The sequence below is a fragment of the Trematomus bernacchii genome, unplaced genomic scaffold, assembly GCF_902827165.1.
Source record: "Trematomus bernacchii unplaced genomic scaffold, fTreBer1.1, whole genome shotgun sequence".
Lineage (NCBI taxonomy): Eukaryota > Metazoa > Chordata > Actinopteri > Perciformes > Nototheniidae > Trematomus > Trematomus bernacchii.
In genome coordinates, this window is record NW_022987622.1 from 143,475 (window position 1) to 168,887 (window position 25,413).

Below are 25,413 nucleotides of genomic sequence, written 5' to 3' on the forward strand. Positions count from 1 at the left end.
TGCTTTGACAAAAAATCCATAAAAAAATGTCATCTGTGGAAGCCGTAATACTGTAAAACGACCAATCATTTTAGCCGGCCCGGCTAAAATAACTGGATGGCCTACCCAGAGATGGAGTACTCGAGTCCTGGACTCGGACTCGAGTGCCGATTTTCGGGACTCGTGACTCGACTCGGACTTGGACTCGTCAATTCTCGCGCATGATGACTTGGACTCGGACTCGGACTCGGACTCGTGAATTCTCGCTTACAATGACTTGGACTCGGACTCGTGAATGTTCCCCCCCACGATGACTCGGACTCGGACTCGTACATTGACGCTCCGACTTGGACACGGACTCGAGCAAGTTTTCTCTGGAGTCTGATGTCCTCTATCCTGGCGTGTGCACCTGCGAGGCGAGTTCACGTACTGGGCCCCGCTATTCCAGTCTAAAGATGTCTAGAGACACACCCCGCATCGTGCTGTATGCTTTCACACATTCTGCTTCCACATTGGAAAAGAGCAGCGCAAAATGCTCGTTATGTGGAAAAAATATTGAAGAGAAGAGAAGGCTCCGTAACACATTACTCTAAGGATCGAGTTCAGACATATAGGCTGTCTTGAACACTATCATCAGAGTAACGTGATCTAATCAATAAATAAAGATTGATAACCCTAAAGCACATGGCTACTTAACATGCAGAATGCTAAGTAGCCATGTGCTTTCCAGGGCTTAATCTTCATCAGTAAACCGATTTGACCGGTAAAAGTTCCTTCAAAATAAGAGTCCCGATCTTATTACTATCAAAATAAAAGTGCAAAACGAAAACGTTACCATAGGAAAATATTGGATTACAAATATAATCACTTCTCTAAAAGGTAACTCATTTTAAATATAGTTAGACATATTATGGGTCATTTACAATAATAATAATAATATTAATATTAGTAATAAGCTTTATATTTGTATAGCACCTATTACAAGAATTGTAGCCAAACTGGCTTCACAGCAGTTCAATAGACAGATTAGTACAACATGACAGGATAAAAGCAATGTAGAGGAGCAGCTACATTTCAACACATATATCCACGAAGATTAATACATGAAGACTTGTGACTCGGACTTGACTTGGACTCTTCTTAGGTGACTCGGACTTGGACTCGGACTCGAACACAGGTAATGATGACTCGGACTCGACTCGGACACTCCTTGGGTGACTCGGACTTGGACTCGGACTCGAACACAGGTAATGATGACTCGGACTCGGACTCGGACTCGACTCGGACACTCCTTGGGTGACTCGGACTTGGACTCGGACTCGAAGAGTGGTGACTCGAGAGTGACTTGGACTCGTGAATTGGTGACTTGACTACAACACTGGGCCTACCTGCCTGTCAGCCTTCCATCTGTGCACAAACTTATCTCGTGCCCTCATTGGTCATGTGCACGTTCGTGTGTGTTGGAGGAGGGGCTCTGTAAAGAAGTGGCAGAGGGTAATAGAGAGGGTTGTGTTTTCTGACACTTGGTGAGTTCCCTGGAACACCGGGGACACATATTCATGTAGAAAAGACGTACAAAAGTGCATTTTGCATGATAGGTCCCCTTTAAGTGAGGTTTTGAATGCAAGATGTTCACTGGGTTATTTTTTGTTATCACACTGTGGTTTTAATATGTTTATTTCAATAACTTTGTTGAGCTTGTGTTTAGCTCTATTTCTATCTCACTGAACATAGTCCCTGTGTGTGAACTGGTTCAGCTGATAAGGCTGGTTATGAATCAAGAGGAGAAGCTGCAGACAGGAAGGGAAGTTAAAAGTGAAAGTATGAAGTCAGACTTGTCAGAGTGCCAGAAGCCATTTTACAGCTCGACGGAGCAGGAGGACAACAGGTGAGTGTTAACACCAGGATCTGCTTTTTAACACATTATTTACTCTGTTTTACTGGATGTCAGAACATCAGCGTCTTAGAGTCCAAAGAGACTTCTACAAGTGGTGTAAACTCTTTTTATTTCCTGTTTTCTGATTCATCAAAGCAACATAACATGCGACAGCTCAGCGCAGTCAAAATGGGGAGCGGCCTGTCTGAAGTCTGACTGATTTGATGTATTTTAACAAAGTGTTAAACTTTCCTGTCGGCTCCCAGACCGTAGTGGAGGAAACAGGGGTGACTCTCTGCAGTCTTCCAGGGCCGAAGCAAGAAACTTTGGGTTCAATAACCCACTTTTCAATAAGGCAGACAGGCGAGCTCTTCTTTGGGAGGCCGTTGCATTTATTAAGGTCTTTGTTACAGATCTAACGTTTAAGACACACAACAGACCTTTGCTGCTGCTTCGTTCACTTCAAAAACACATACCACCGCTCGCTCACTCTCGCTCGCTCTACCATGCGCACACACATGCACGCGCCAACCCCCCCCCCCCCCCTCTCTCTCTCTCTCTCTCTCTCTCTCTCTCTCTCTCTCTCTCTCTCTCTCTCTCTCTCTCTCTCTCTCTCTCTCTCTCCTCTGCTCTTCTCCTCTCTTCTCTCTCTCTTAAAGGGACAGCTGCCTGACTCTGCATGACCCTAATATCATAGCACAAGTTTATTATTATGATGGTTACGATTTAAACAAGTGTGTGTGTGTGTGTGTGTGTGTGTGTGTGTGTGTGTGTGTGTGTCATAATTACTGACATTATTAATACAAACGCTTTAATCTTAGAGCAGCTTTTTTACTCCTTAATATAAAGTTTGATAGTTTAGTCCAGAGGTTCTCAACCTAAGGGTCGGCCCCCTCCAAAGGTCACCAGGTAAATCTCGGGTGGAAAGAAGCAAATGATTTCTAAAACATAAATCTGTTCTCCCTTTCTAGACATGTCTCCAACATTGTATTTGTAATGAAATAATGATAATTTGTTATTTAGATGAAACCATGTGGGTTCGATAAATGTAGTCAGTAATAAGTGCAATTTTTCCCTCTGAGATGTATTGGATTAAACAAAAACAACGTACAGTACTTGAGGAAATATACTTAGTTACAGTCGGTCACTGGTAATATTAAAGCATTTAATGAAGTGAAGCTTTCGAGAAATGTTCATTAACTGAGAACATATTGTGTGTATTTACCACGTGTTGTTCCTGTGTTTCCAGCAGGGGGAGACACCTCCTAATGAACACGTGGTGATCAGAGATCTGACCCTAACATACCAGCAGGTAACAGACCGACATTATATTAAATTACATTACATTAAATATTATGATGATACACAGCATGTGTGTGTGTTGATCTGTGGCTAACAGGGGCTCCTCAGGAAAGAAAAGATACAGTGCAAGTTTAATAAGTTAACACACACTAGATACAAGCCAGACTAAAAGGTGTGAGTGTGTGTGTGTGTGTGTGTGTGTGTGTGTGTGTGTGTGTGTGTGTGTGTGTGTGTGTGATCTCTCAGACTGGAGAAGATGAGTGGTTTTAAAGATGAGGAAGAGGACACATCTCCAGTCCCCAGCTGTCTGTCTCTGAAGAGTGACCGGTCTAAAGATCCACCTCCACTCTTCAGTAATGAACCTGGACCCTCAGACACAAAGTAAGAGTTTCTGCTGTAACCTGACCTGGGGCCTCATTTATAACGCCTTGCGTAGGATTCACGTGTGAAGGTTGCTTACGTAGTACAAAGCAAAAAAATAGGTACAGAAATGTTCCGACATTTTCCGATTCACAAAACATTGTGTACCGGCGAGGGAAGTGCGTACGGCACTCCCTACGCCTGTTTCCCTTTATAAATCACAATCGACTCGTAACGCCCATATTTGCCTATAAATAGTCAAAGAAACGCCCATTCATTCATTCATTAATTCATTCATTCATTTTGACTGACTGCATGAAGAAGATCGCAGGAAATGACGATAGAACAGCTAAAAAATTATGGGCTCAGAACAGTCTCATAATACACACATGCACACAGAAGGATTCACACTTGTATTTCATGATCCACACTTGTGTTTTTCAATGCACACACAAATGTGTTCCGTTTCATATACATGTAAATAAAATCCAAATACAGAAAAAAGTTTTACATATGTATTTTTGATCCTCACATATTTATTTTCCGTTTAAAACCGCTGCACCTACAAACACAAACTGCTTTCTGTGCATGGATCGCTGTGCATTCGTGTGTGGGTTTTTTGAGACTCCCCCGACGGTCACCCGATTCGTACTTGTAATTGTTTCTATCTATAGCCAATCAGATGTCTCCTCAATTCTAAGCCAATCACATGAGCGCGCCCCCACGAGGGTAGATTTCTTGCGTTCATGACGTAGCGCTTCATGTACGCATTTTGCGCTGTCCGGAGCTGACAGGTCCATGGAGCCTGCCTGCAGGCGCTAATCTCAGGACACCTCCACTCTCAGTACATTGCCACTTTCCGAGCAGGAAATGCACGCAAATACAAGCCTTTATATTATTAAGGTACAGTGCCACTTTCCGAACCATTAATGAATGCCTGTGTACACAAAAACGGCAGGCAAAACCGTTTTAAATGTGTGTTTCCTGTATGGTGAATACAGCTGCTTTATTTATGCCTGTATGAAGTTGTTGTGAGTGTGGAGCGATCAGTGCACTACGAAGCCAGTGCTAGACAGTGAACTGTCAACGGGGGGGAGCCCCGCCGGTCATTATCGGCCGATATTCACTCTTAATAGTTTGATCGGTGCTCTCTATAAAGGCCGATCAGGAGAGCTGGATCTGATCGATATGGACATAAACGCGAGTGAAGTTTTAGCGAGCTGCGTGAGAAACTGACGGGCTGTCAGGAGAGAGGGAGGGAGAGAGGAAAAGAGATGATCCTTACTCCCGTGTTATTATCCGGTCATAGTCCGGTAATTACCTGCTAACGGAAACTCTGCTACACAATTCTTCTTCTTCTTATTATTATTATTGAAACATGACCGGTAAGTTTCAAATTTGTCCGGTAAAATAAATTTTGTCCGCGGAAACCCTGCTCCGGACAGCGCAAAATGCGTACATAAAGCGCTACGTCATGAACGCAATAAATCATACCCTCGTGGGGGCGCGCTCATGTGATTGGCTTAGAATGAAGGAGACATCTGATCTGCTATAGATAGAAACAATTACAAGTAGGGATGTCCCGATCACCTTTTTTTGCTCCCGATCCGATTCCGAACATTTGATTTTGACAATCTGCCGATACCGATTTTTCCCGATCCGATCTTTATGCAATGCATTAAGAGAAAAAAAAGGTAACAGATAACGGCTGGTCATCCAACGCGATGAATTCAGCTATCTTGGCTGTTCTTTTTTTGGCCTTTTCACTGTTCTGGGGCAGCTTCTCTTTCCTTTTAAAAGTCTCTGAAAGTGTCGGTTGTTTCAGTGCCGTTACCTGAGTGGCCGCTGTGTACTCGTCGTGTTGTTGTTGGTGTTTGTTTCTCAGGTGGCATATTAGATTGGTCGTGTTGAACGTAGCTCTGTTCTTTCCACCACGCGGAACCTCCGCCTTGCAACCATTGCATCTGGCTGTTACACTGCCTTCGCTTTCAATTTTATAATACTTCCAAACTCCTGACATTTTCTCTGTCCCGACTCCCGAGGCACCAGCTGAACGTAGCCTCTTGTTAGCTTACTGCTACTAATAGACACTGCGCCCTGCCCACTCTGTTGCCAGATTTGAGAGAAATAAGCAACCAGGTCTATGAAAACAAGCCCAAAAGAAGCAACACATACATAATGTTGTGTAATTTTAAACCAAAACTAAGGCCTCAGGATGACTTTAAGACGTGAACATGGTCATTTTTGTTTTGTAACATTAAATAAAATAATAAAAATATTTTATAAAAAAAAAAAGAAAAAAAAAAACATTCCCGATCCCCGATTTTTTTCTCCCGATTCCGATCGGGACATCTCTAATTACAAGTACGAATCGGGTGACCGTCAGGGGAGTCTAAAAAAACCCACACACGAATGCATAGCGATCCATGCACAGAAAGCGGTTTGTGTTTGCAGGTTCAGGGGATTTAAACGGAAAACAAATATGTGAGGATCAAAAATACATATGTAAAACTTTTTTCTGTATTTGGATTTTATTTACATGTATATGAAACGGAACACATTTGTGTGTGCGTTGACAAACACAAGTGTGGATCCGGAAATACAAGTGTGAATCCTTCTGTGTGCATGTGTGTATTATGAGACTGTTCTGAGCCCATAAAAAAGACATCTCGCACCGTGTCAGATTTTGGTTATTTTGGGGAGGTCGAGATAAATCATATTGTTTGGTGGATGCAGTTTGAACCAGAGTAGCAGCATGGAGGTCGGATCGTCACCAAAATAAATAAATAAGTGGTCCGAAAAAAGTTAATGACAAAAAAAATACACATAACCTTCCTCAGGCAGTGTGTTTGTCCCGGGGACAGGAGACACCCCCTTGATGAGAAACTGTAAGAAATGATCGGGGAATCCCTCCGGAGTGTAGTCATGACGACCGGATCTGAATTATTTTGTTGTATTTGGTGGTTTGTGTTCCAGCTGTCGATCAGCAACTATATATCCATAATCCACCAGTTAAAGGAAATACAACTAATGTGTTGTGTTATATTAGCTGTACAATTTACCACATATGGTGTTCTTAGTTTCCATACCTCCTGTGTTTTACGAGCGACTTATCAAGTCTTGGCAAACGGCATAAAACACGATTAAACGTGATAGTATATAAAACCATGCTCGTATCTACAACCTATAGAAATGCAAAACGGCGTCAGTTTAGACGTTATTCTGTCCTCCTGCTTACCGCATCATTTATGAGAAAACATTTCATAACATGAACACAACATATTCGAGGTGGTTTTAAATAACATATCCGTATTTATTTATTTCTCCAAGTTATGTTTTTGTGTGCACTGAGGAGTCTCAAACAGGCGTTTGTTTAATCATTTTAAGATTGGCTTTAATCAATGTTTGAAAATGAATTCTTCATATTTGATAAATGAGAGGTAACATTTTATTTATGGTATTATTTCCACATATTTCTCTCCATTCTTCCTTCTGCCAACGGTGTCGCAGTTTCTCGTCTCTCCCGTGTGTGTGCTTAGTGCGTACGCATGGGTTAGAGTTTGCGTGGAGGACCGCACATTTTCCCGTCAAGTTAGTATTTTATAAATCGCAAACATTGCGTAGAAACTGGCGTACGCAATTTTTTGAGCGTATATCCCTTTATAAATGAGACCCCAGAAGAGGATCCAGTTTTTATGTAAACCTGTATCTAACCTGTTCTTTAATGATCGCAGTAAAGAAACGTAGTAACAGTACAGTAACAACGTTTAAACTCTTGATCCCTGGCGTCATCAGCGATAGTAAATAATCTACAAACAGACAGAAGTCAAAATGTGCTCTCTGAATGAACTAATGATGTTTAAAACATGTGTTGTTTCCACAGACAGAGAGCAGAGTCTTCAGTCTAGTGATGGGAATTATGGCTCTTTGAAGGGAGCCGGATCTTATGGCTCCGTTCCTTTCAAAGAGCCGTTCAAAAGAGCCGTTCAAAAGAGCCGTTTTTTTAAAAAGGGGGCGGGGTTACTAGGTTTATCTGCGAAATAATCACCAGGATAATGATTGACTGCATTGCCAGACCTAATGTCAATAATCTGCATTGTAAACATGACACAAGGTGGCGCCATATCCATGTCATTCATGTCAGTGAATGTACTTTGAATTTACCCTCTGCATGTGTTAAGTAAATAAAGTTGCCTTGCCTTGAATGAAATTCACGCAACTCTTAATATTAGTAGTGTGTTTTTAAGTGGCGATGGAGATTATTTGTTGACCCTGCTTTAAAGGATATTTTGCCTTTACAAATGGTGCGCTTTATCACTGCCTGGGTTTTGGTTGAAGTGCATCCAAATGCTGCTGCGTTTTCGCGTTTGGCTCATTTTACATCCGAAAAACACGTCGTCTATCTGTCCAGTACCACTTGTTATGACTTCTCTCTCTCGCGTATTCCGTTAAGACCCACCCCACCTAACTCCTCGTGCTGAAACCTACAAATCAGAGTAGGGGCGGGTCTTCACAGAATACGTTTGGGGAACAAAATCAAGCTTTTTAAAAGGCGAGTGAATTTTGGCAGGCAGTGAGTGCGGACCAACTTTGATTGAACGATAAGAAGAACGGCTCTCACCAAGTACGACTCGGTTCCCCTCGTTCGTACCAAAGAGCCGTTCAAAAGAATCGGCTCGTTCGCGACCGACACATCACTACTTCAGTCCCCAGCTGTCTGTCTCTGAAGAGTGACCGGTCTAAAGACTTTTCTATAAACTTCAGTAATGAACCTGGACCCTCAGACACAAATTAAGAGTTTCTGCTGTAACCTGACCTGAAGAGGATCCAGTTTTTATATCATCTAATTAGGGCTGTCAGTCGATTAAAATATTTAATCGCGATTAATCGCATGATTGTCCATAGTTAATCGCGATTAATCGCAAATTAATCGCACATTTTTTATCTGTTCTAAATGTACCTTAGAGGGATATCTTTCAAGTTTTTAATACTCTTATCAACATATGAGTGGACAAATATACTTTATATGTTTGTTTATTATCATTTGAACAATGACAAATATTCTCATGAATATTAAACACAACAACCTGAACATTACAAATATTCGCCTCAATTCAACCTGGAACGTCTCTCATACAATAATACTGTGTGTGTGTGTGTGTGTGTGTGTGTGTGTGTGTGTGTGTGTGTGTGTGTGTGTGTGTGTGTGTGTGTGTGTGTGTGTGTACATACACTGATGAATCGTTGGAGCTATGTGCAGCTCAAGGCATAATATACTCCAATGGAGGCTGCCTGGACGCTGCAATCATGTTGCGCGTACTATCCGTGCTGAGTGTGCTGACTTCTCGTACAATGTCCCACTGTCTGGCTACCTGCATAAAGTCAAGTGCTCGGCGCAGTTGTCGGCGAAATGTCATTGAAACAGCTCCTTATATCCGTTAGCGCAGCTAGCTAGCACCAGATGCTAACAACAACAACACGTAAGGTGTGCCTCGCTCGCGCGAGTCGCGCCACACATACACACTCCCTCCCGGTCCTCCCGATGGCCAGTCCGGGCCTGCCGGTGAGCGTGGAAGTGTGGTCTGCCACAAGCGGGCGGCAGGAGCGAGGCTGTCAGCATCAGCTTGTCGATGGTATTCACTCGATGCGCTCTGAAACTACGGCGGCCGAGGACAAAAAATACACATGCGTTAATCGCGTTAAAATAATTAGTGGCGTTAATTTTTTTTGCGTTAACGCGTTATTAACGCGTTATTAACGCGTTATTAACGCGTTAACTTGACAGCCCTACATCTAATATATTAAACTGTTCTTTAACACTAGAACCGCCAATCGGGTCAATTTGACCCAGAGCTGTTTTTTATTGTGTGTAACTTTTTTGTGAGCTGGTTGTGTTTAGCATTAGCAGATATAATAGAGCTTTGTGTGATTACATGTAGAGTCAATGCAAAGACCCAGATCCGTGCCTGGAGACACCAAGAAAGTGAAGAGGTGAAATTCATGTCACCTGCGTATTCGTGTAGCGTGACACATTTCATCTTGCGAGTGACGTTTGTGACGCTCTGCCCATTGGTGAGAATCAGCTCCACTAATGTGACGTGCTGTAAAGGATGTGTTCATCTCCACAGAGGGAAGAGGAAGAGTGGTGTTCCTGTGGAGGAGCAGCTGTCCAGCTGTGCTCTGTGTCAGGACGTCCTGAAGGATCCAGTCTCTACCAGCTGTGGACACTGGTTCTGCAGACAGTGCATCACCTCATACTGGGAGCAGAGACCTCCATCAGGAGACCCCTCCTGTCCCCAGTGTGGGAAAAGACCCAGAACCAGAGCTGGACTGCAGACAGCCAGTCAGACCAGAACTGTACGAGGTAAGAGGCCGAACACATGCAGCGTCTTATTCCTCTTCCTGGTTCATTTGTTTTTGAATAGGTATACTGTTGTAGAGCATAGACAGTAAGCTGTTTATAAAACATTTAAACTCAGTCTGTTTGTTGTTGTTTTATGTTATAATTAGATTCTCAGAGCATTTCCCTCATTCTCTCCCGTTTCCTTCTCTTTCAGCAGATAGTGGTCTGCAGGAGGTTTTAGATGAACATAGGCTCAGTCTGAGGAGGAGATGTGAACGTGTGACTGAAGGAACTGATCAAAGTGAAACCCTCCTCAACAGGATCTTCACTGAGCTCTACATCACACAAGGCCAGAGTGAAGAGGTTAATACCCAACATGAGGTGAGGCAGCTGGAGACAGCTTCCAAGAAGAAGCCCCTCCATGACACTCCAATCAAGTGCCAGGACATCTTTAAAGCCTTACCTGACCAACAGACTCTCATCAGAGCGGTCCTGACCAACGGAGTCGCTGGAGTTGGAAAAACCTTCTCAGTGCAGAAGTTCACTCTGGACTGGGCCGAGGGTTTGGGAAACCAAGATGTCAGTCTGGTGATCCCGCTCTCCTTCAGGGAGCTGAACCTGATCAAAGGGGAGCAGTACAGTCTTCTCAGGCTGCTCCATGTTTTCCATCCAACCTTACAGAAGGTCACAGCAGAGCAGCTGGCTGTCTGCAAAGTGCTGCTCATCTTTGACGGCCTGGATGAAAGCAGACTTTCTCTGGACTTCAGAAACAATGAGGTTGTGTCTGATGTCTCACAGCAGTCCTCAGTCAACGTGCTGCTGACAAACCTCATCAGGGGGAAGCTGCTTCCCTCGGCTCTCGTCTGGATAACTTCCAGACCTGCAGCGGCCAATCAGATCCCTCCTGAGTGTGTGGACAGGGTAACAGAAGTACGAGGCTTCACTGACGCCCAGAAGGAGGAGTACTTCAGGAGGAGATCGAGTGATGAAGACCTGTCCAGCAGAATCATCTCTCACATCAAGAGCTCCAGGAGCCTCCACATCATGTGTCTGATCCCAGTCTTCTGCTGGATCACTGCTGCAGTTCTGGACCACATGTTGACTACAGACCAGAGAGGAGAGCTGCCCCAGACCCTCACTGACATGTACTCACACTTCCTGCTGGTCCAGACCAAGAGGAAGAAGCAGAAGTATGAAGAGGGACATGAGACGAGTCCACAGAAGCTGAAGAAGAAGAAGAAGAAGAAGAAGAAGAAGAAGAAGAAGAAGAAGAAGAAGAAGAAGAAGAAGAAGAAGAAGAAGACGAGTCCACAGCAGCTGACGAAGGCTGACAGGGAGGTTCTTCTGAAGCTGGGGAGGCTGGCGTTTGAACATCTGGAGAAAGGAGACATCATGTTCTACCAAGAAGATCTGCAGCGCTGTGGCCTTGACGTCACAGAGGCCTTGGTGCACTCAGGAGTTTGTACAGAGATCTTCAAAAGAGAGAGTGTGATCTTCCAGAAAACAGTCTACTGCTTTGTTCATCTGAGCATTCAGGAGTTTCTGGCTGCAGTCTACATGTTGCACTGTTACACCAACAGAGAGACAGAGGTACTGGAGGACTTCCTGCAGGGAGACTTTAACAACATCAGTTATCAGGATTACCCATCCCTGCCTGTCTTCCTAAAGAGAGCCATGGAGAAATCCCTCTATAGTAAAAATGGCCACCTGGACCTGTTTGTCCGCTTTCTCCACGGCCTCTCTCTGGAGTCCAACCAGAGACTGTTAGGAGGCCTGCTGGGTCGCACAGACAACAGACCAGAAACCATCCAGAGAGCCATCAGCAACCTGAAGGAGATGAGCAGTGATTATATCTCTCCTGACAGGTGCATCAACATCTTCCACTGTCTGACAGAGATGAAGGACCTCTCAGTACATCAGGAGATCACAGAGTTCCTGAAGTCAGAGAACAGATCAGAGAAGGAACTCTCTGAGATCCACTGTTCTGCTCTGGCCTACATGCTGCAGATGTCAGAGGAGGTTCTGGATGAGGTGAACCTGGATCAGTACAACACATCAGTGGAGGGGAAACGGAGACTGATTCCAGCTGTGAGGAACTGCAGGAAGGCCAAGTAAGTCCAGATGTGATTAACTTTATAAACTAATGTTGATCAGGAGTTTAATTAATCAAATAAACACTATAACATTTCTGCTGTTTAAATACTGAGAGCAAAATAAACCAACACTGATCTTCTATTTATTTATAATAATAGTTAAACTGAAGCGTTCCTCTCTTCATATTGAGTGATGGAGGCGACATGTCAAACACATGAAGGACTTTAGAGGTTTCTCAGCATGTGATCACACCACACAGCAGGACTTACAGTTATCACAGAAATATGTTATTATTACTTTCTAGTAGTTTCTTTATCATTAAACACGTTTTTATCACAATGTGTTACAGTTTAAAATCAGATCTATATCATTTCCCACCAATAACAGAGTTATGTCTTAATGCTGATATACTGGGAACATCTGATGGTATTCAGTTGAAAATATTGAAACTTTATTAGTTTGTTAATTGTGTTTGTTTGCGCAATAAATGTTCAGATGCTCAGAGAAGCCAAAACATCCTTCATCCATCATTCACATCCACATATTAATTACCATTTAAATATGTACATCTCTAATATTGTCAAGTGATTCATTTAATTTCTGTTTCTTTTGGTAACAGTCAGTGACAGCAGGAGCACAGACATGTGATCAGATCACACTGACAACTCATTACACTATATTATCATATATTATTATATTATTCTATTAAATGGACTAACAGCAAATGTCTATCAGAACATGTCAAATATTTTTTCATCAAATGCTTGATGTTAATATAATGTTTCCTCTTTTTTTAACACATGTTGTAATATATGTTTTATTATAGACTTGCTGGCTGGGGACACTCAGAGCCTGTCTATGAAGTCGTGGCCTCAGCTCTGAAGTCTGACCCCTCTCATCTGAGAGATCTGGACCTGGGTGGGAGCACTCTGGATGATTCAGTAGTGGAGCTGCTGATTTCTGGACTAAAGAGTCCAAACTGCAGACTGGAGGCTCTCAGGCCAGTTCACTGACTGAACTTCATATTGTTCTGTTATTGTATCTGTTTGTGTTTAAGATTTTCTGAATTTGAACAAATACAATGTTATTGTTATTTGTTCCGTTTTTGCTAATGACTGAATATTGATCAGAATAACAAAGAGAAGGTGAATGTGTGAGGGAGAGTGTTTGAGCTTCCACAGACTCACTCTGTGCTCCATGAGTCAGTGGAGATGCTGTCAGTACTGATGAGCTGTGAGGGAGATAAAGGAGTTGTTAAACATCTGATCAAAGTTAAAGTTCCAGATTATCAGTGGATTGTTTCTGCATCATCTCTGACATTAAAACCCTGTTTAACTCTGAACAGATTATTAAACCTGGAGTTATTTCAAACAGGAACATTGTTTTCTAAAGTTACATCATGTTTTCTTTATTCAGACTGGAGGACTGCAGGTTGTTAGAGATCAGCTGTTCTGCTCTGGCCTCAGCTCTGAAGTCCAACATCCATCTGAGAGAGCTGGACCTGAGTCAGAACGATCTGCAGGATTCAGGAGTGGAGCTGCTGAGAGATCTTCTGGAGAGTCCAGACTGCAGACTGGAGACTCTCAGGTCAGTTCACTGACTCTCTGTTACTGCTGGAGATCTCACATGTTCACTTTGTAATTGAACCTCATTTATATTCATTAATAACTTACATCCATAAAGTTTTAAATGTCCTTATATTCATATTTCCTTTTAACGTACTGAAGTAAGAACTGCAGACATACATGTTGAGTGTTTCTTAAAGTAACTGTAATAGATGTTAGTTGTAAAAAGTAAATCTATTTATTTAATATTTAGTAAACGATAACATCTGAATAAAGGTCATCTGAAGTCATTTTAGTTTTAGATGATAAAGTTTACTTTCTGAAGTAGACATAATTTTCTGTTCAGATTCATTTAAATGTTGAGTAACATCTGATTGGATTATAAACAGATTTGTATCCTCATCATGTTTTCTTTATTCAGACTGGAGGACTGCAGTTTGTCAGAGATCAGCTGTTCTGCTCTGATCTCAGCTCTGAAGTTCAACATCCATCTGAGAGATCTGGACCTGAGACTCAATGATCTGCAGGATTCAGGAGAGAAGCTGCTGAGAGATCTTCTGGAGAGTCCAGACTGCAGACTGGAGACCCTCAGGTCAGTAAGGGGTCTCTGCTGGTTCAGCAGTATTGTATGAAACACAGGGAGGTGTTTCTCTCACTGGGGAATCACAACAGATCAGTGATGTTACCCACTGACTGCAGGCTCTTTCATTCTTCCATCAACTATAGAAGGCCAGCTGAAAATGCAAAGCCACATTTAGTAAGTAATCAACTTTCCACCAGACATATGGGATTTGACAGAATAGTGGAAAAGGTAGTGTGTTTTTGATGGGATGTTTTTAGCTCCTTGACTAATGACTGTTACTTCCTGTAATGCAGCTGAGAGCTGTGGCAGTCAGTCGTAGTGTTTGCAGAGAAGATATGATGGGATGTAAAGCATGAGATCAGTCAGGACTCTGAAGCTGACTCAAAGAACAAACACTTATTTTAAACTGGATCCATAACTGTTGGATTGTGTTCATCCCTACAGGATCAGAGATGATGAGACGATCAGAGCCAAGATCCAGAAGAACTGTGAGTACTGAATATCCTCCATTCATCAAGATATGAAACTCTTTCATGGAGCATGTCCTCAGAGGAAAACAACACTCTTGTTTTTCTCTCTTCATCATTTTGGCTCTTTCTCTTCACAAGAACTGTCTGTCAAAACAGTGACGTGTGAGTAGAAGTAGAAGTACTTAGATATTGTGCTCGAGTACAAGTAGAAGTACAAGAGTGTACAGATGTAGCAGCTAATTTAGGACAGTTTGAAACGCGAGGGTCGTGGTCGGCCCGTGAACGGCCCGTGAACGGCCCGTGAACGGCCCGTGAACGGCCCGTGATCAAGAGACTGCCCCCAGTCTGACTTGAGACCGCCCCCGTGATAAATAAATGCAATTATTGTGAAGCCAGCTGCAATGGATCATTGATCAGTGCAGTGGGGTTCCACACTGGAGCTCATGTGAAATCAACTTCGACACAGTAAGCTGGATGTACAGTATGTCTGGTACTAATGTATAGCGGATCTTTGTTAAGATCCATATGTCACGGATAGGATCATAGTCTGTGCTAAATAAGACATGTAATCATTTACAAAACATCACCATGTTGTTATTTAACAAAATAATGTTGTTTAGTCGAAAAAAACGAACGAGAGGAAATGCAGCCGGCTCTTGATTTTTAATCCTAATTTAATCATCATCTTCACCACGATCATTTATGTTTATGTTCGCCGAATTAACATGAAATCACTGACAAATATGAATATTCTGTATTCAACTTCATTAAAACGTTATTAACATGCCTAAACTCAGTAATTCACTAAAAATATTTATATTTTAATGGAGCCTTGTCAGGCAGATCAGGATCCCGACGTGTTATTTTCCCCCACAATGACCAAGTCGCTGCAAATTATCCCGCTTATTACATGGCCACATTCTCAACAAAGTAACGACATGACTCCCAATATTAATTGAAATGCTTTTATGGATTTAGAAAATGTTTTTATTGATTTAAAAAATAGTTGTATGTATTGATTTAAATTGACATGCATCCGCTAAGAAAAATAGTCCGTTGTTACCGTTTTTTAAACAGTCTGAATGCTGTGTGTTTACACACCTAATGGCCCATCAGCCACAGCTCTCCCCCCCCCATTCGTCACTTCCTTTTCAGTTTTTGTTTTTTTTAATCTTTTTTTGTTGTTATTATTGTTACGTCCTGTCTGTATACACGTGCTTTAAAATGTATTGTTTAATTCTACATATTTGTCATATAATAATCAAAATATATGTTTACATAGTCTTTGTCAGCATATTTTTGCCACGTTATGCACCCCTTGCTATCTTACATAATAAAAGTGTCACATTCATGAAACTTGCTCCATTCATTGGTACTAGTCCTACAACTATACCCTAAAAAATGCTTGAGGGTGGGATTAATACAAACATCTTTTTGGGTGGGGTGCATTTTATGACAGGCCTGGTTATCACAATATGCCCCCCCCTTGCTATCTTACAAAATAAAAGTGTCACAGATTGATGCATTTAACTTCAATATAAAGAAAAACATCTTCTGTTGTAACAACAATAACATTATAAATAGTAACATAGCTGAACATGGTATTGCACATTTAGCTTTCAGTGTTACTGACCTGAGATGTTTTCATTACATGAATTAAGGTGACTGAGGCTTTTTAACATAGACTTTTCAGTGTCCCACATTTTGCACAGAACTGTCCCACATTAGGAAATGCAGATTGTCTGAGACAACTTGGCACTAAGGCCTAGGCTCCACGGGAACGAAAACGGGTTGTATCCGCATATTTCTCTTGCGTATAGCCCTTTTTGCTACACGACGCCGTAACGGAACGGTAGAAACGGACCCTGCAAACGACAACGGGTCCAAAGGTGGATAGATCTGGGAACGGAGCGCTCTGGGGGGTCCAACGGGGCCGTGTGGTAGCCTATACGGTCATCCGTTTCTGATAATGACGACGCAATAGCCCCGCCTCTCCCCACCTCTGCTGCTCACCCCCGCAAAAGTACACTGCACACTGAATTCAGATTATTTATCTTTATCTCGATATGGACATAAACGCGAGTGAAGTCTAATCTGACAGGACGGAGACACGCAGCTCCTCCCGCTGTGATGCAGCGGGAGCAAAACACACACTTCAAGTCAGATCATCACCCTTAGCTATTTTAATTACCTCTCAAACTACCTAAACTAGTTATAAATATGTTTATTTTTACTGTCGGGTTTACTTACTGGATCAGCTGCTGCATGAGACAGACACTGACGCTGTCAGAAGAGAGGAAAAAGAGACAGGCTCCGTGTATTTTATTATTATATATCATTATATAGAGTCGTTATTCATTTGTTTTAAAGCTCAATAAATAACAAAGAAGACCTTTGACCGGCACTTTTATAATTTTGTCCGGAAGATTTAAACTTTAACACACGTTGACCGGCGAAAAACTCTGCCCGGTTCCCTCGGCCCCCACCGCGGAGAATAAACAGAAGTGCAGCCATGAAAACCATTCTTCTTCGCTGCTTTTGTGGAGGAAGTTGCTGCTTTTGTGGAGGAAGTTACAGCGCCACGTACAGGCTCGGCATATGTACTGCAGCTTTTCCAGCGGTTGGATCTAAACGGAGCTGTCTCGTGTGGCAAGACACTATCCGGTGTATATTGCGTGTGGACGGAAGCTTTTTGGCGATTGCGTTTGCGTTAATCCTATGCGTTTTGCCGTATGCGTTCCCGTGGAGCCTGGGCCTAAGAGTACTGATATGTCTACCATTTCTTTTCTGAGTGTAATATCTGCATTTTCTCTTTTGAAAAACTAAGTCCTAGTTTGGCCACTCATTTTTAATCACACACGTCTCCCCATCCCATTCAAATTCTTGACTGGAAGGGCAGTGTTGCCTACATGTAAATGAATGGCATTGCCTATATGCATTTGAAAATAAATAGTACCCCCCTCTGAGTGACTATCTGTTGACTTCACATCTTGTCGCAAACCAGGGGACTTTACTTCCTGATTTTTGGAATACAAAATAATTTATCTGTGTACGTGTTTTACTGAACGAGCATACTGTACTGTGATCTGCATGCACTTATCAAACATTTAATTAAAGTAGTGAAAACAAATAGTGAGGGGGTCCAAAATCAGCCAACGTGCTTTGTGTTTAATGTTCATCACTATAATAATAAGTACATTATTCAAAAGTTTACATTAACTTTGGATAATAACACGGGAGAAACAGATCCTCTCTTTTCCTCTCTCCCTCTCTCTCTCTCCTGACAGCCCGTCAGTTTCTCATGCCGCTCGCCAAACAGTGGGCGGAAATAATAACAATATTAATTATTTCACACAAAAAGGTTATGACAATATATGACTATTGACGTACAAATAACACTGTCTGTCAATTGTGTAAAATAAGAGGATTAGATTACAACTTGTATTTAGAAATACTCTGTTGTAATTATTGATGCATAAATGTGTTCATCCATTCAATGTGGCATCTGCTATAATGGGGTTAATGTATGATATTACTTAATAATACAATACACTATATAATATATGATATGATAATTACATTTTAATTTGATTCATTTCTTATTTCATAGTTTCTCATCATTATTATAACAGTTCTGTTTCATATGAGTGTTGAGAGCTGTATCCATAAATCTCTTAATTTTGCCCTCAAAGTGCACCAGATTGATGCATTTAACTTCAATTTAAAGAAAAACATCTTCTGTTGCCAAAGTGCTGTACATATAATAAAAATACCCTACAGTAAAGACACTTTACAGCAAATACAACAGCACAGTTTGTTCAGAATATCAGTATGAGTATGAGCACCCTCTGTCCTTAGACCCTCACATCGTACACGGAAAAACTTCCAGAAAAAAACCCACATTTCAAAGGGAAAAATGGGAGAAACCTCGGGGAGAGCAACAGAGGAGGGATCCCTCTCCCAGGATGGACAGAAGTGCAATAGATGCCGTGTGTAAATTGAAGAGATAATACATTTTACAGCGTAGGTAGACCGCATGACAAATAAAGAAGTATAATGTAAACATTTACATTATTATTATGATTATTTAATATATAAAGACTATATATCATTGAATTACAAGATTAGATATACTTTATTTGATCTAAAATATTGATGTGTTCAAATGCTCTTCTAAACAAAACTGAAAGTCCATGAAAAGTTGTCTTCCTGTATTTGTGAATGAAGCGCCATCTCCTGGTTAAATCCTGAAATTGAAAATCTGGCAACGCCCTCTTGGAAAATAGTGGGAGGGCTTAACATTCCCAGATACTGGTCTTAGGCAGGTAGCAGGCAGGAAGCTGTAAGCTGGAGTCTGAAATAAGCTGCTACATCTGTAGGAATACTCTGTTACAGTAAAAGGCCTGCATTCAAATGTTACTCAATACAAGTAGAAAAGTATTAGCATCAAAATATAGTTAAAGTACCAAAAGTAGTCATTGTGCAGATTGGTCCATTTCAGAATAATATAAGTTTAAGATAAGTTTTATAATTATTGATCATATCAGGTATTAAATACATGTAGTGGAGTAAAAGTACACCATGTACCTCTGAACTGTAGTGGAGTAGAAGTACAAAGTAGCATAACATGGAAATACTCAGGAAAGGTACAAGTACCTCAACATTGTACTTAAGTGTGGAGGCGTGTGGCGCAGTGGGTAGAGCGTTGATGTTCGGATCAAGGGAACACAGGTTCAAACCCCACTGCAGTCAGCATGTCGTTGTGTCCCTGAGATACTTCACCCCAAATTGCTCCTGTGGGGATTGTCCACAGTATTGAGTATGTTAGTCACTTTGGATAAAAGCGTCTAACAAGTAACATGTAATGTAAAAGTACAGTACTTGAGTAAATGTACTTAGTTCCCCTCCTGATCTGTAAAGCTCTCCCACCATATGCAGGTTAGCATCTGGCAGCTTCTATGTGCTGGGGACCCGTACTGTACATTTCTCTCATCACACTTTGGGCTCCTCAACATGTGTGGGTTCCCAGCAGGACTCTCTGAGCTGCAGACACATTCTTTCTGTGACTTTGTTCCAGATATTTGGAGCATAATAACTGAAGCTGTTTCTCCATGTTCAGGAACTCCCATCCCCCGAGTCCTGCGGCAGGAAGCGCTCCTTCTCTCCAAGAACTCCTGGACCCTGCAAGCTGCTCCAGAACCAGAGTCCCAGTGAGGAGTCCAGCCAGTCCACCTCTCAGAGTTAAACTAAACTACAACATTATTAAAGATCATGTTTAAAGTTAAAAAAGGATGCTTTCAGACTGAATCCAGAAGTTTCTCAAGCTGCAGTCAAAGCAGGTCATTTGAGGAATATATAAAACAATTATAAAACTGTAATAAGAATTACTCTGAATACTTTCTTTGGACATTTTATTACATTTGTTTTAAACAAATATTTCAAATGTTTCTGACTTTCTATCTGAGTGCTTTTCTCATGAATTAACGACTTCATTTCATTTCCATCTTTATTTCGAACAGATTAAAAAAACAAATAAAAAATAACAAATGTGAAAAACAGAATACCGTATTGTTAGAATACAGTATTTATCAATAATCATATTAATAATAATAATAATAAATCATATGTGTCCGAAAGGGAGCGGGAGGAAGCAAATGCTTATTAATTCCCACCCCTTACTTACCGCTGATCAATGATTATCCTTTAAATCATTTCTGCAAGTTATTCCTACTTACATATTTACATTTATACATACATTTACAATCATTTCTCATCTTCAATCACCTTAAATCATTCTCATAGTTTTCCAAGAAAGTGTTTCTGTACATCCTTTTAAAGTGAATTATATTTGTGCTTTGTTTGAACTCCTGCTCCAAACCGTTCCATCAAATCACCCCACAGATTGTTCTACTCATACTTCTCACAGTTGTTCTGATCTTGAGTTGTTTCAAATGTAGATTTCCTCTCAAATTATACCCGCCCTCTCTGTCTATGAACAATGTTTGTAATTTCCTAGGAAGTAGATTATGTCTTGCTCTGTACATGATTTGTGCCGTTTTAAATGTAACCAGATCAGTAAACTTCAGTGTGTGTGACTTCAAGAATAATGAATGAGTGTGTTCAAGATATCCAACATTATTGATTATTCTTATAGCCCTTTTTTGTAATGTGCATAACGGCTGTAGGTTGGTTTTGTAAGTGTTTCCCCAAATCTCCACACAGTAACTCAGACATGGCAATATGAGTGTATTATACAGAGCATAATGAGTTGTAGTCCAGAATGTGTCTTGCTTTCCCCAATATTGAGATAGTCTTAGCCAGTTTAGCTTTTACATGATTGATATGAGGTTTCCAGCTGATCTTGTGGTCTCAAACCACACCAAGGAACTTCATTTCATATACTCTTTCTATGTTTATGTTATCTAGTATTAATTGCACCTGAGGATTTGTTTTATGTTTTCCAAATAGCATAATATTTGTTTTGCTTAAATTTAATGTTAATTTGTTCTTAAATCTTTTTTTTTTTCTTGTGTATTTCATAAACAGGATATTTGATGTTTTTTATAATAAATATTATTTTCTCAGCTCTGTGATAAAAAAAAACACATTTTTAAAATAAATATCCCACTTCTTGTACTTTTATCCTGATTGATGAGTCAGCAGTAAAGCAGCCAGGCGTTAACGGTCAGCTGGCATGTGTATCTGTTCATTGGCTCATATGTGTAGCATGTTTAATGGCAGTGTGTTGAAAATGGCTGACAGGTGAATATGTCAGATCTCTGTGTGTTACTCAGAGAACCGTGTGCAGTGTTTTAGAAAGTGCAGAGTTGAATTGCAGATTGTGTGCAGAGCTGAAAATGTGTTTAGAGTTCTGTTTGATTTAATCCAGCCAGTTTTGCCACAGCAAAGCATAAGGGCTCAGAGCTTGGACCTATTGTGTTCACATTATATACGCTTCCTTTAGGCAATAAGGAATCACTCGGGACATTTTCATTGTTATGCGGATGATACTCAATTATACACAATATAGACAAAAGTATTGGACCACCTACACATTAGAGAGATACCGCAGGTCCTTCCTTCCTGCAGCGGTCAGACTATATAACCACCACGACCCCTAGTAGACCCCCCACACAACAACACAGACTATAACACCTATTATAATTTTTTTTTTTTTTAATCTGTAATACTTCGTTGTATGCATGCTTTAGGTAACATGGAGCTGTCTCTGGCTCTTTCTGCTGTAACAATGTTCATGTATCCTCTGTGGGACTAATAAAGGGATTCTGATTAAACAAACTAAACATGTACACTTATACTGGTTGTTTTTTCAGTTTAGTTTTTATAGCGCATGGTGGAAAGGAGCAGGGAGAAGTACATCTCATTTTACCTGCCCCTTCTTAAAAAAGAAAAAAATTAAATAACCATAACAAAGTCAAATAAAAGCATTATTATGTCACAGTTACAAATACTGAAACATAAAACCTGAACACAATCACAAGTCAACTTCATACTGTCTAGTTACGCTTTCTTTATACATTTTTTTAATTGTCATGCTGGATTTTCTTGTTCTCCCGTGCAGGTGAGGGCGGCCTGCAAAGCCTTCTGGGTAATATGAGCCACAACCAGCTGATGCAGCTCATCGGACCGACTGGACTGGGCGGGATCGGTACGGAAGAGAAACTCACAGAGTGTAGGCTTGTTTGAGACAAGCGAGACCTGCGCAGACCTGCGCAATTGCGATCAACGTCTTGCTCGTGCGTTGCATGATGGTTAGTCATTTTGTCCGACTTGCTCAGGAGGCTCGCCTACATGAGACGTTGAAATCTCGCGGGACAAAGACGCCCGCAGACTTGAGAGCGAGGCGCAGCGAGGCGGCGCAGTTTCTCTCCCCGGGCTGCGGAAGCGAAATGCTTGATGGGAAACGACTTGCTGGTATCTCGAGCTGAGCGCTCATTGGTGGGTTTTACCCCGTGCTGGAGATGAAACTCTCCATTGGCTCGGCAAAAGTGTGTTGTTTTGTGTCAGTTTTACGTCGCCACTTCCATTCACATTTTTCATCATTGTTCCACAATGTTTATCATCATGACATTAATATCTATATATTTTATACTATACTTGCACTGCTTACCGTTGTCATACTTTATATATCTTAGCATATTCATACAACACACTGTTCATACTAGGCTAGGCTACTGTGTATATAGTGTATTCATACCCCTCACTGTTTTTTCATCATTCAATTAATTCTATATTTTATTCTGTAGATTGTGTACATTACTTTTCACTTTACTGCTTTATGCACTCCTGGTTAGAAGCTAAACTGCATTTCGTTGTCTCAGTACCTGTAATCTGTGCAATAACAATAAAGTTGAATCTAATCTTGAGCAGGAACAAATGTATTTACTTAGTACATATCTGACATTAACGATTAAACACATTTGTCCATTCTTTATCAATCAATCAATCAATGTTTATTTATATAGCCCAATATCACAAATGTTACATTTGTCTCAGTGGACTTCACAGTTTGTACAGAATATCAGTATGACAATACGACACCCTCTGTCCTTACGTTTCACATCATACAAGGAAACACTTCCAGAGAAAAACCCACAGTTTAAAGGGGAAATGGGAGAAACCTCAGGGAGAGCAACAGAGGAGGGATCCCTCTCCCAGGACGGACAGACGTGCAAATAGATGCCGTGTGCATTTATAAATGCAAACCGAGTCAAGCCGACTCCGGAGGTGGCGGTATGCACCTTAAAGTTGTTTGAAATCCGCCAAAAAACCGAGAGAAGAAGAAGAAGAAGAAGCCGACTCCGAGCTGTCCGACTTCAGGCGAGCTTTTTGAGACCTCCCCCGGCTGCGATCGGCTATTCTCGTCTACTTTCGAGGCGAGCCGCAGCTCGTCTCAAACAAGCCTAATATCTGTCGTGGCTTCCTTCCTTATCTTTCTATCAAGCCACTAGACGCTTTAAACAGACATTTTATAACTTACATTACTTACAGTTGAAGAGACGAGAGATGTGTTTGCTCAAAATAAAATAACAAACGTTTACACATGCAAGAAAGAAAAGAGGGCTTTACAATAGTCAAAACAAAGAGGCAACTAAAATAACAAACAACTTAGGTATTCTTTCTTTCTTGATGAGGCTTATATAACATCATAACTTAAAGGGTAATCGAACGGTTAAAAACTGTTCCTCGACGCCGTCCTTCTGACAGGTTTCCCATCTCTGTCACTTTAGAGGAGACGACGTGGGAATTGTAGTCTTTTATACTCTGGTTGACTACAGACGTCACGATTAGGTGGCCTTTCTTATAAAAACGAAATACTGGCTCTAACAATATGTCATGAATGTTATTTATGGTTAGTTTATCTCAGATGATAACATGATGTTTCGCCCTCAGGGGGCCTCGGGGCCCTCGCTGGCCCAGGATTGGCTAACCTGCTGGGCAGCAGCAGCTCCAGCAGCGTCCCTGCAGCCAGCAACTCCTCCACCAGGTCACTTTAAATACACATCTTTTTATAACACTACATTTACTCCAAACAGCTGCTGACGGTGTGTGTGGACTACTTGGTGGCATATATATATTTTTTTTTAAACGTACACGGTTTTGATTTAATTATGAAAGTGTGACCTCAGCTCCTATCAAAAGTCCATAATAAGCGTTTAGCCAAATAAAATATGTTCCATTCGAGACCCATTTTTATAAAATCCATCCCTGTATAATAGACTTGCTTTATATCTTGTTATTGTTCATTTGTAAATTCAACATGTATTTTTTCTACTTTCTTGTATTTTAATTTGTATTGTACAATGCCATGTCTTTTTATGCCGCTGCAACACAAACATGTCCCAAATTGGGATCTATAAGTACTTCAGGGCCCTGGCTTTAGAAATGAACTTGCTACTATTCTCCACCAGAGGGAGACATTTTCCCATATTACCATATACATGCTATTTTCTTGGTTTCTTGCACAAAATAATTAAATGCCAAATAAAATTAAGAAAAGTGTTCAAAAAATATAGAACATTTTTATAATTTGAGTTATTTTATTTTGTTGAAGTGTGTGGAAGTTAAAAATCCTAACAGATGTTTGTTAAACATTTTATTCAGTGGATATTATAGTGATAGGGATAGTGGTGGGCTGAAGATCGGAAGGTTGTGAGTTCAAATCCCACCAGGAACACCACCACTAGTGTGCCCTTGAGTAAGGCACTTAGCCCTTAGTTACTCCAGGGAGAATGTCCCTGTAATTGGTAATTGTAAGTTGCTTTGGATAAAAGCGTCAGCTAAATGAAGTGTAATGTAAAATATTATATATTTATTTATAATGGCATGGCAGTATTTGATGCAAATAATACACAGGAGAATAATAAAAGTAAATACATTTAAAAAATATAAAAAATGTACCAGTGATGTTCAAGTAAAAACAGTTGCAAGAATCCTGACAAACATCAGATGAAGCCATACAAATTACAATAATAGAAATAATAATGATAGAACAAAATTATAATAATTAGTACAAATACAAAAATAATACATTGGTGAATAAAGAAAAAAAATTAATTAAAAAAAACAATAATATGTAATAAATATAATAGAAATACAAGATTACATGGGTAAATAAATAAATAATATATATATATATAAAATGACCCACTTTTGTTCCTCTCTCTCCTCTCAGCCCGTCCACAGCCGTCACCCCCACCTCCTCCTCAGCCTCCAGCCGCCTCGGCTCCGCCCAGGTTCCCACCACCTCCATCACTCCCGTCACCCCCACCAACACCTCCATCACCTCCCCCACCGCCTCCTCCCCCGCTACCGCCGCC

General features: G+C 41.0%; 3 long non-coding RNA genes across 3 annotated transcripts; all 3 read left to right on the forward strand.

Moving 5' to 3' along the window:
- The first annotated feature begins 2,598 nt into the window (after positions 1 to 2,598).
- LOC117484359 lies at positions 2,599 to 3,443 on the forward strand. The gene is made up of 3 exons (XR_004556128.1): positions 2,599 to 2,764; positions 3,105 to 3,167; positions 3,404 to 3,443. It is a non-coding gene; the product is annotated as an uncharacterized LOC117484359 (long non-coding RNA).
- Positions 3,444 to 14,547: 11,104 nt separating this feature from the next.
- LOC117484354 lies at positions 14,548 to 19,987 on the forward strand. Its single transcript, XR_004556124.1, has 2 exons — positions 14,548 to 14,590; positions 19,692 to 19,987. It is a non-coding gene; the product is annotated as an uncharacterized LOC117484354 (long non-coding RNA).
- A 2,171-nt stretch (positions 19,988 to 22,158) lies between these two features.
- LOC117484360 lies at positions 22,159 to 25,341 on the forward strand. Its single transcript, XR_004556129.1, has 3 exons — positions 22,159 to 22,241; positions 23,987 to 24,080; positions 25,269 to 25,341. It is a non-coding gene; the product is annotated as an uncharacterized LOC117484360 (long non-coding RNA).
- Positions 25,342 to 25,413: the final 72 nt, after the last annotated feature.